Source organism: Sinocyclocheilus rhinocerous, unplaced genomic scaffold, assembly GCF_001515625.1.
Source record: "Sinocyclocheilus rhinocerous isolate Xijiao unplaced genomic scaffold, SAMN03320098_v1.1 scaffold285, whole genome shotgun sequence".
Lineage (NCBI taxonomy): Eukaryota > Metazoa > Chordata > Actinopteri > Cypriniformes > Cyprinidae > Sinocyclocheilus > Sinocyclocheilus rhinocerous.
The window spans coordinates 1,524,385-1,534,829 of record NW_015630288.1 but is presented as its reverse complement, the minus strand read 5'-3'; the positions used below and the strand labels follow the sequence as shown (position 1 = coordinate 1,534,829).

Here is a 10,445-nt window from a genome sequence, read left to right as displayed (position 1 = left end):
ACTGGGTGGAGATGAGAGCCCGCCTCTCTCGGGAGCGCTCGGCGGCCATTTTGTCTTCCCTGCGCCATCTCAGACTGGACAGCTCTGTTCACTTGAAGGAATTTCAGAGGCTGCTGGACTGTCTCAAACGAGCGGCTCGGTGTGGCACCCGAACCCGGAGTTATGGAGCCTTCATGTGTGGCTGCTTCGGGGATATCAGAGGAGCTGAGCGCCCTGTATTCCCGTGTTCTCGACACACTCTCGCCCTCCACGAGGCGCTTGTTTGCTCTAAAATGGGGAGTGTTTGTGAAATGGTGCCGTGATGTTCATATCAACCCGGCTGCTTGCTCCGTGTCGGATATTCTGCGTTTTCTACAGTACAGACTGGATAGTGGATCTCTACCATCAAAACTGAAAGTCTATGTGACCGCTATTGCCTCGTTTCATTCCCCGCTGTAGGCACACGCTGGTGGTGAGTTTTCTTAAGGGAGCGAGGAGATTGCATCCCCCGCGTCCGCTTTCAGTCCCGCCCTAGGACCTAGAGGTGGTGTTAAGAGCTCTTTCACAGCCACCATTCGAGCCTTTAGCATCCGTTGATATGAAGGAGCTATCTCTCAAAAGTGCACTTCTTCTTGCCCTCACTTCGGCTAAGCGCATAGAGGATTTACACGCGTTTTCTGTGGACAGCGACTGTATTCGCTTCAGACCCGGTGACTGCAGCGTCACTCTCCGACCAAGACCGGGCAACGTGCCTAAATCACTATCTACCCCCTTCAGAGCGCTTGTGTGTGTTCTATCTTCGCTGAGTGTGTAACTTGTACAGGCTGCTCGTAGCCTCTCTCACGGCGGGATTGAATATTGTTCCCATAATGGAGAAATGTCTCCGTGAAAGCTCGAGAGGGAACGTCTCCGGTTACTATCGTAACCTTGGTTCCCTGAGAGCAGGAACGAGACATCACGGAGGTCGCCGTGTTCACTGCTTGACCAGTTAAGCGGCGTTCAGTATCAGATTCTGACGTAATTGTCGCGTGCACCGCATTTTATACTGCCTCTCGAGCTCATCAGTATTTGCATGCGATTTTCATACTTCGAGACAATTGGCCAGTCATTTGGACTGGCGTTAGCCAATAGGACTTCAAGAAAGGTTGGAAGGGAAGGAGTTCCCATAACGGAGAAATGTCTCCGTGATGTCTCGTTCCCGCTCTCAGGGAACCGAGGTTACGATAGTAACCGGAGATGTTTTCTGAGAGCTACGATTTGTACCATGTGACTGCTGTACCACCTGACCACCGCAGGCTCTGTTTAGGCATTGATAGTGTTGCCATAGAAAAGCATAATTCCGAGTCCGAGGACGTGAACAGCTCCGAATAGAACGTCACGTGCTGTCATCTTGAAATTACGGTAATTACGATATGGCGTGAATGCGGCATTAACCCCAATCTCTAGTGGAGGATGAGGAGAGAAAGAGTAAGGTTTAGAGAGTGTTATCTGTCAGACCAGAGGGTTTTTTCTTTTTGTCAAGCAAAAAAGACTACATTACTTGTAGGCCGGACTCAAGCACAAAGACATGATAAGGCTCTCATTGACCCTGATTTTACAATTGCACAACTTACAGTATTTGAGTGTACTGTAACATGCTACTCATTTAGAGTTTTATTTGACCTTTTTGGCCTTTGCAGTTGGACTGCAGTATTTTTGCAGTATCCAAGTGCTGAATATATGCAAACATTCAGTACTATTCAATATTCAGCACAATACCGCTAACTGTCGTATGCGCGATCTTTGCGTGTTAAGAGGTTAGATGTACAAAACGAGGATTTGTAAAGGAAAATGTTGCAGGATTTTGATATAAGCCATGAGGAGACTGGTTTTCCTTTGCTGTAAACAAAACTAGCATATTCTCACCAGAGCTTATACGCAGGGCCGTCCTTAGGGGGGTGCAACTCGGAACGTGATCGCGAATGGACCGAGTGGGGGGCCCGCTTATACGTTGAACGCGCGATCGACAGTCAGCAGAAGTTAGAGATTACATTTTATAAAGTTTTAAACATGGATATTTTTCTTACACAAATGCATCGCTTTGCTTCAGGAGGCCTTTATTCACCCCCCAGAGCCGTGTGGAGCACTTTATATGATGAATAGATGCACTTTTTTGGGCTTCAAAATCTCAGCACCCATTCACTGTCATTATAAAGCCTGGATGAGCCAGGACGTTTTTAAAGAAAGGCATTTACACCTAGGATGGCTTGAGGGTGAGTGAATCATGGGCTAATTTTCATTTTTGAGTGAACTGTCCCTTTAAGTAGAGAGGTTTAGATCAGTGTTTCTCAACCCTGGTCCTGAGCGCCCCCCAACACTGCACATTTGTATGTCTCCCTTATCTGACACCCATTTCAGGTCCTGGAGTTTCTTTTAATGAGCTAATGAGTTGGGGGGCGCCCAGGACCAGGGTTGAGAAACACTGGTTTAGATGAAGGGTTTGCACAATATTCAGTATAACCTGATGAAAAATATTTATTTCATCTGCAACAACATTGTGAACTTTTATAATATGTTACCAGTCAGACATTTGAATTAGGATTTTTTTTTAAAGATTTTGAAAGTCTTTTCTGCTCACCAAGGCTGCATTTATTTCAGGGGTGGCGAACTCCGGGTCCTGGAGAGCCCCAGTCTTGCAGAGCTCAGCTCCAACCCTAATAAAAACTCACCTGCCTGTAGCTTCCTGGTAACCCTTCAGACCTTGATTAGCTTGTTCAGGTGTGTTTGATTGGGGTTGAAGCAAAACTCTGCAGGGCTGCGGCTCTCCAGGACCGACTTTCGCCACCCCTGATTTATTTGATAAAAAATACAGTAAAAATTGTGAAAGATTATTACCATTTAAAATATCTGTTTTCTATGTGAATATATATGAAAATGTAATTTATTTCTGTGATCAAAGCTGAATTTTCAGCATCATTACTCCAGTCTTCAGAGTCACACGATCCTTCAGAAATCATGTATCGTGGAAACTGTGATTAAACTACCATTTAAAAGTTTGTGGTAAGCAAGATGAATACTTTGAAATGAATACTTTTATTTATCAAAGACGCATTAAATTGTTCAAAAGTGACAGTAAAGACATTTATAATGTTCCAAAAGATTTCCATTTTAAATAAATGCTGTTCTTTTGAACTTTCTATTCATCTATGAATCCTGAAAAATAAAATGCATCACAGTTTCCACAAAAATATGAAGTATTGTTGAATGTTTCTGTACTTCTCTCTACCGCTACAGAAGGTGCATAAATGACACACTTCCTCTTTATTGAGAGGCTGATATACATGCCTTCATAAATGAAGGACATGAGTGATATCTGACAGATCAGAGGGAGAGTCGTAAAGGGTTAGTTCACACAAAAATGAAAATTGGCTTGTGTTTTACTCACCCTCGAAGCATCCTAGGTGTATATGACTTTCTTCTTTCAGACGAATCCAGTCGGAGTTATATTAAACATTGTCCTGGCTATTCCAAGCTCTATCATTGCAGTCAGTGTCAGTGGTCTCATTTAGTCGTAGAGCTGAATGTGTGGACGCAGCTCAGCTGTATCGGGATTTACATTTTTCACGCTTAAAAACTGAAAATGTGTATCTGCATTGGCCGGGAATCGAACCCGGGCCTCCCGCGTGGCAGGCGAGAATTCTACCACTGAACCACCAATGCTGATGTAGAAATGCCGCCGCCACCTGCTGGATTAAAGTTGCACACTTTAGCTAAATGGCCCTAAACCATTTCCCATTCATTCTCAATGGTAGTGCTAAACCACTACGGATGCAATATTATTTTGGCCACTAACGCTCTAGTGGCGCTCTTCCGTGTTTCGGCCTGTTTTTATACAGTCTATGGTTTCGGCACCCCGGAAAGTTTGAATTCGCCATTTTTATCCCGACTCGGAGAATGAAACAGCATTAACAACAAATCAGTTCAGCGAATTGAATTATAACGTATATGTTGTGGTCGTCTTGTGGTTAGTGTGCACGACTAACATGTTGTCAGAACCTGTCACTTTAGGTTCTAATCCCGGGTGAAGCATGTATATAATTATAATAAATATTTGAAAGTTGTTGAAATGAATACTTTTATTTATCAAAGACGCATTAAATTGTTCAAAAGTGACAGTAAAGACATTTATAATGTTCCAAAAGATTTCCATTTTAAATAAATGCTGTTCTTTTGAACTTTCTATTCATCTATGAATCCTGAAAAATAAAATGCATCACAGTTTCCACAAAAACATGAAGTATTGTTGAATGTTTCTGTACTTCTCTCTACCGCTACAGAAGGTGCATAAATGACACACTTCCTCTTTATTGAGAGGCTGATATACATGCATTCATAAATGAAGGACATGAGTGATATCTGACAGATCAGAGGGAGAGTCGTAAAGGGTTAGTTCACACAAAAATGAAAATTGGCTTGTGTTTTACTCACCCTCGAAGCATCCTAGGTGTATATGACTTTCTTCTTTCAGACGAATCCAGTCGGAGTTATATTAAACATTGTCCTGGCTATTCCAAGCTCTATCATTGCAGTCAGTGTCAGTGGTCTCATTTAGTCGTAGAGCTGAATGTGTGGACGCAGCTCAGCTGTATCGGGATTTACATTTTTCACGCTTAATAACAGCCGAGGCGATCGCCGCTGTGTGTTTTCTTCTTCTTCTTCCTCTGCGAATTCAAATTTCCCGGGGTGCCAAAACACGGAAGAGCGCCACGAGAGCGCTAGCGGCCGAAAGTATATCGCATCCGTAGTGGTTTAGCACTACCGTTGAGAATGAATGGGAAACGGTTTAGGGCCGTTTAGCTAAAGAATCCCCGGCCGCAGCGGATAATCGGTCTAAAAGCCGCTGACAGGATCAGATGTAGTGTCTGTGTTAAATATATCAGTAACGTCGTTGTCTCTTTCCTTCAGCTGGTTCAGATGGCGTTGAGCTGTCAGTGGTCTCATTTAGTCGTAGAGCTGAATGTGTGGACGCAGCTCAGCTGTTTCGGGATTTACATTTTTCACGCTTAAAAACTGAAAATGTATCTGCATTGGCCGGGAATCGAACCCGGGCCTCCCGCGTGGCAGGCGAGAATTCTACCACTGAACCACCAATGCTGATGTAGAAATACCGCCGCCACCTGCTGGATTAAAGTTGCACACTTTAGCTAAATGGCCCTAAACCATTTCCCATTCATTCTCAATGGTAGTGCTAAACCACTACGGATGCAATATTATTTTGGCCACTAACGCTCTAGTGGCGCTCTTCCGTGTTTCGGCCTGTTTTTATACAGTCTATGGTTTCGGCACCCCGGAAAGTTTGAATTCGCCATTTTTATCCCGACTCGGAGAATGAAACAGCATTAACAACAAATCAGTTCAGCGAATTGAATTATAACGTATATGTTGTGGTCGTCTTGTGGTTAGTGTGCACGACTAACATGTTGTCAGAACCTGTCACTTTAGGTTCTAATCCCGGGTGAAGCATGTATATAATTATAATAAATATTTGAAAGTTGTGTTTTTATTGTTCTGTTCTTGTAATGTGTTGTAACATCTCTTTGACAACTGAGTGAACTCTTTGTGAATATGTTAATTTGGTCACGAAAAAAATTAACATTAATAAAAGACATCAAGCCACAACGCCTGGCTTTTTTTTTTTTACATATAAAGATTTTTATTTAAATATATTAAGTGTTCAGCTGCATTAACCTGCTCTCTTTAAAGCCATTGCTCTTTTTGTGTGATTTAGAATTCACATGGTCCTTCTTTGTTCTTTGCTGAAGACCTCACCTTGTGACAGGCCAGGACTGCTCCAGATGTTGGCAGTGATCATGTACAGGTCGTGGGCTGTGGGATAATTCCCTTGTGACCACACTGTCGCTGGCTTTGCAGGTACTTGCCACTGATTTTGTACTCCGGAAGACCATGTTCTTGTGCATAAAGAAAAGATATGTTGTCTGATGTTTAATTCATTTCCACAGCATGTTGACTAGATATAGGAAGCATTTCTGCTAGCTAATTAACAGTGGTTTGTAACACACACCTACTAGAGAAATCTTTAAAGTGTGATTTCTTTATGAGCGCACCGCAACCAAAGTCAATCAGTTTGACCTCCATGATGTCCTGATTTATGGCTGATTTAATTATGCCTCAAAATGTGGCCTATTGAAAAGAAACAGTGGTAGCTAGTATGAAATACAGTTTTACATATTTTTGACATTTATAATTCAAAATAGCATTTTCTAATTCTTAAGAACTTAGTATTCTTACTCTTGTCCAGGACATCCTGCTCCAGCTGTTCCTCAGCAGCAGGGAGGACTTCAGATGTTGGAGCTATGAATCAAATCAAATAAATAAATAACATTGATAAAATACCATATCCTCAAATCGGAGTGTTTCTTTATTTACGAACTTAAGAACGTTTAACTTGATATCTTAAAAAAAACTAAACTTTTTTTTAAACAATCCAATTTGATTTGTTTCTGAATTTAAATTCTCACATACTGTTTGGTAATGACGCCTAATAAAAGTTACTCTCAAATCTTGCGGTGATCAAAAATCTTCAAATTGATTTAATTTCTGATCTTTAAACTGTCACTAATAAAATACTTGGGTGTGATAATGGCAGTATTTGAGACAGTTATTTCATGACATGTTGATGTGCAGTGTTGGGGAAAGTTACTTCTAAAAGTAATGCATTTTATATATATATATATATATATATATATTTGTATGATATATTAATGATGACGCGCTAATATAAGCAATAAATAAGGTAATATATTATTCGAATATGGTTATTATATTTATTTTATTGGCATATATAACAGTTATCTTTATAAATTATAAAACACTATGACAAGGTAATGTTTAATTTATTATATTATATATATTTATTACATTTTTTATTATTATCTCACACATGGATCAGCATTTTCTATAATGTCTCAATTTGAAATCAAAATACATATCTGATATGACTTAATATATAATTAGCATCAAACAAACAATATAATTCATATTCTCAAGGATTAAAGATTAAACGGAAAAAAAATAAAAATGATTGCACAACCATCAATTAGTTGGCGATATGCACTAAGCATGTAAACGACCATTGAACAAAAGAAGAAGAAAGAAACAGCATGGCGCGCTTTTTCTTAGCGTCCGTTTCCATAGCGACTCGTCGATTCGTCGCTCTGTTGAGAATGTCTCGAGTCTTAACCAGGAACATACTCCGAGTTGAATGAATTTACTCCCTGACGCGTTTTTGGAACCACATACCTCGAGTAAGCAAGGTTTTGGGGTTAATCAAGTGAAAGTTCAGGGTTTAGCTGACGGTAAGTTAACCGTGCTTTCTGGAATACACCCCTGGGCTGGGCTTGCTTGTTTGTTTTTAATATAAAAAGTTATCTTTTTTGACAAAAAAATGGTATGTTTATCTAAAGTCATTTTTTGCTTAGTATGGTTGAATTGGATTTTAGAAGGTCAGCAGCAAAGACACTGCTAATAAAATGGGACTAAATACATAAATACCCTTGTGTTATTTAACATCGAATTATTAAAGGTTTGCATCATATTCTGAGTTTGCATTCCATCGGTTTTATTCATTTTGAGGAATACTGAATCTGTTTTTGTCCAAGCGAGATGAGTAAATGCATGTTCACCTTTAGTTTAGAACTACAGTAACCATCATGTTTGCACAGCTAACACAACTTACTTCCGATTTCTCTCAACATGGGAACAGGGGAGCTGTCAGTCAGTAAAGGGGAAAACAAAGTAACTGGTGGTACTTATTTGAAAAAGTACGGTAACTTATTTTCTTGTAAATTAAAAAGTAATGTTATGTTAAAAGCATTCTGATTATGTATCTCGTGTTACTTGTAATGCATTACCCCCAACACTTTTGATGCACTCTGGTTCTCCTTCTCAGCCTAAACCAGATTTAGCAGCTCTGGGTGAAGAAAGTGGAGATCGGTCCTCCTCCAGAAGCTCTTCTCCTCTCTCCCTCCATCAGTCTTACCAAGCCCAACAGGCATCTCATTAGACCGATGAGGATGTTTCTCCGCTGTGTTGGAGTATTTGAGTAGTATACAAGGTTCGTGTACACACTCCATTTCATTGGCTTTTTTTGGTCGTGAACTTAGTTGTCCCATGATAAAAATGTTTATATACTCCAAAACTTCAACCTACAAAATGACTTTCATGGCTTTAAATGCTGTAATAGGTGACATGTATGGGTACTATATTGACAAAAAAAAAAATATATCTCAATACTTTCGGGATTTTTTTCCGATAACTGTAACTAAAAATTTTCTTGAGTGTGTTTTTGTGCTGATACTTTGGCTGGTTTAGGCCTGCCAATGGATAAATACTTTAAATATGACACTAAAACTGCCAGTAGGTGGTGGCAGGTTCCTGCTTTAATGAGGGACTCACTGAATCACTCATTCAAACAATTTGTTGAAAAGGGCTGATTCATTTAGAAAATAATGGATCATTGAATAATTGATTCAAGTGATTTGTTTAAAAACAGATTCATTCAGGAATGAAACACTGTTGCTCTGAGACGTGCAAATGTTCTGCTCCGACTTTAGCCCTATTCGCATGGGATTAGTATTACCTGGTGACCTCCAGTCATTTGTAATAATTGCGGAGGTTGTCTGTGATCTTAATCCCGTGCGAATGAGCCATGTCTGTAATTTGTAAAGTAAAAATTCCCCCGCAAATGACCTACCATATTTCGCCGAACACCGAGGTCCTGTGATAATATTAGTCCCGTGCGAATCGGCATCTCTGTGATTCGGCCAGCATTTGTCGAGTCTCATATCATTTTTCAAGGTTTTTGTTTGCTGTGCGCCTTTTTATCCATCTTTCGCGAAGAATGGAGCTGCGTTGGAGTGTTTGATAGTATTTTGGGTGCTGTCATCATATCGCTACACCATACAATTTGCAGAAAGAGAAAGCTGAAAAGGTTTTGAGGTTAATGTGTTACAAATAAATCAAGCATAAAGCTTGAGATATTATTTTAACCTGGTGAAATGTAAATGACACAGCGCACGAAACTATATTAGTTTCTTTTTTTTAAAAATCCATCTGGACCATAGAACGGGACTCTCAAAGCCTTGACATCCGGGTATCCGGGAGACAAGTCAGTAAATTCAAGTAAAATCACAGGCTTCGCTTATCCCATGCGAATGCACCACACGAAATTCAGATGTGGGGGGGTAATTTCAAAATCACACAAGGTCCCCAGATAATACTAATCCCGTGCGAATAGGGCTTTTGTTTGGAACTATTTTTGTTGGCTAAACAGAAACCCAATATAACATTTGCCATCATGCCGAAAAGGCAATTTTTGGGAAAACGGCACTATTGCTTATGTGATACATACAACTATATCATATTTTATAAATATATATAAAAAAAAAAAAACATACAGGGATATGTTTTGCTTTCATAATTTGAATTATAGGGGCATTCTATATTCTTTTAGTGGAGACTTTTTTTGTGAATTTTTTAGATTGAACATTACCGATTTATTTTCACAGCCTTCATTGCTCGCATATAAAAATGCGCAAATAATTCTGACCACAACTGTATTATAGCTAAAACAGCACATCACAGCTAGCAGAGAGCTCTTATAAGTGTGGAAGTTTCATTAACTTGAAATCATCTACTGCTTACTCATTTTGTAATACAAGTTCTAATTTGTAGTAGGTATTGTATAATTGATGCCAGCTAATAATTCTTCAGTTATTTAATACAGATTAAGTTAGTTCACATGTTAGTTTCAGAGAAACAACAGTGTATCTTTCTATAAGATTGTTATTCTGTCATAGCAACCAAGAGTAGTCAAGGCTCCACCATAAACACTTCAGCTCCACTGTGAGAATTTGACGTACCTACCAGTGTTGAACAAAAGTCACCGAAACTGATAAAATCTTAAAGGGATAGTTCACCCCAAAAATGAAAATTAGCCCATTATTTACCCTCAAGCTATCCTAGGCGTATATGACTTTCTTCTTTCAGATGAATCCAATCGGAGTTATATAAAAAATTGTCTTTGATCTTCCAAGATGTCAAGATCCAACGCATCGATTCGCTACAGAAGGCCTTTGTTCACCCCCCGGAGCCGTGTGAGGCACTTTTTATTATGGATGGATGCACTTTATTTAACTTCTTTTGGACTGATGCACTGCAACACCCGCTGACAGCTTGGAAGATCAAAGACAATTTTTAATATAACTCTGACTGGATTCGTCTGAAAGAAGAAAGTCATATATACCTAGGATGCCTTGAGGGTGAGTAATTCATGGGCTAATTTTCATTTTTGGGTGAACTAACCCTTTAAGTCAAGGATATTTCTATGAACAACATACATTTCTCTAGTTATGACAAGTTCTTAAACACTTTACCAGAGAGAAATTGCTGAGAATTTGCTATTTGTG

General features: G+C 39.7%; 2 non-coding genes and 1 pseudogene across 2 annotated transcripts; all 3 read right to left on the bottom strand.

Annotated features, from left to right (window-relative positions):
* LOC107740014 (G-protein coupled receptor 54-like) overlaps positions 1-2,671 on the bottom strand; it is a 7,285-nt pseudogene extending 4,614 nt beyond the window's left edge.
* Positions 2,672-3,607: 936 nt separating this feature from the next.
* Positions 3,608-3,678, bottom strand: trnag-gcc (transfer RNA glycine (anticodon GCC)). The gene has a single exon. It is a non-coding gene; the product is annotated as a tRNA-Gly (tRNA).
* Positions 3,679-5,041: 1,363 nt separating this feature from the next.
* Positions 5,042-5,112, bottom strand: trnag-gcc (transfer RNA glycine (anticodon GCC)). Its single transcript has one exon. It is a non-coding gene; the product is annotated as a tRNA-Gly (tRNA).
* Positions 5,113-10,445: the final 5,333 nt, after the last annotated feature.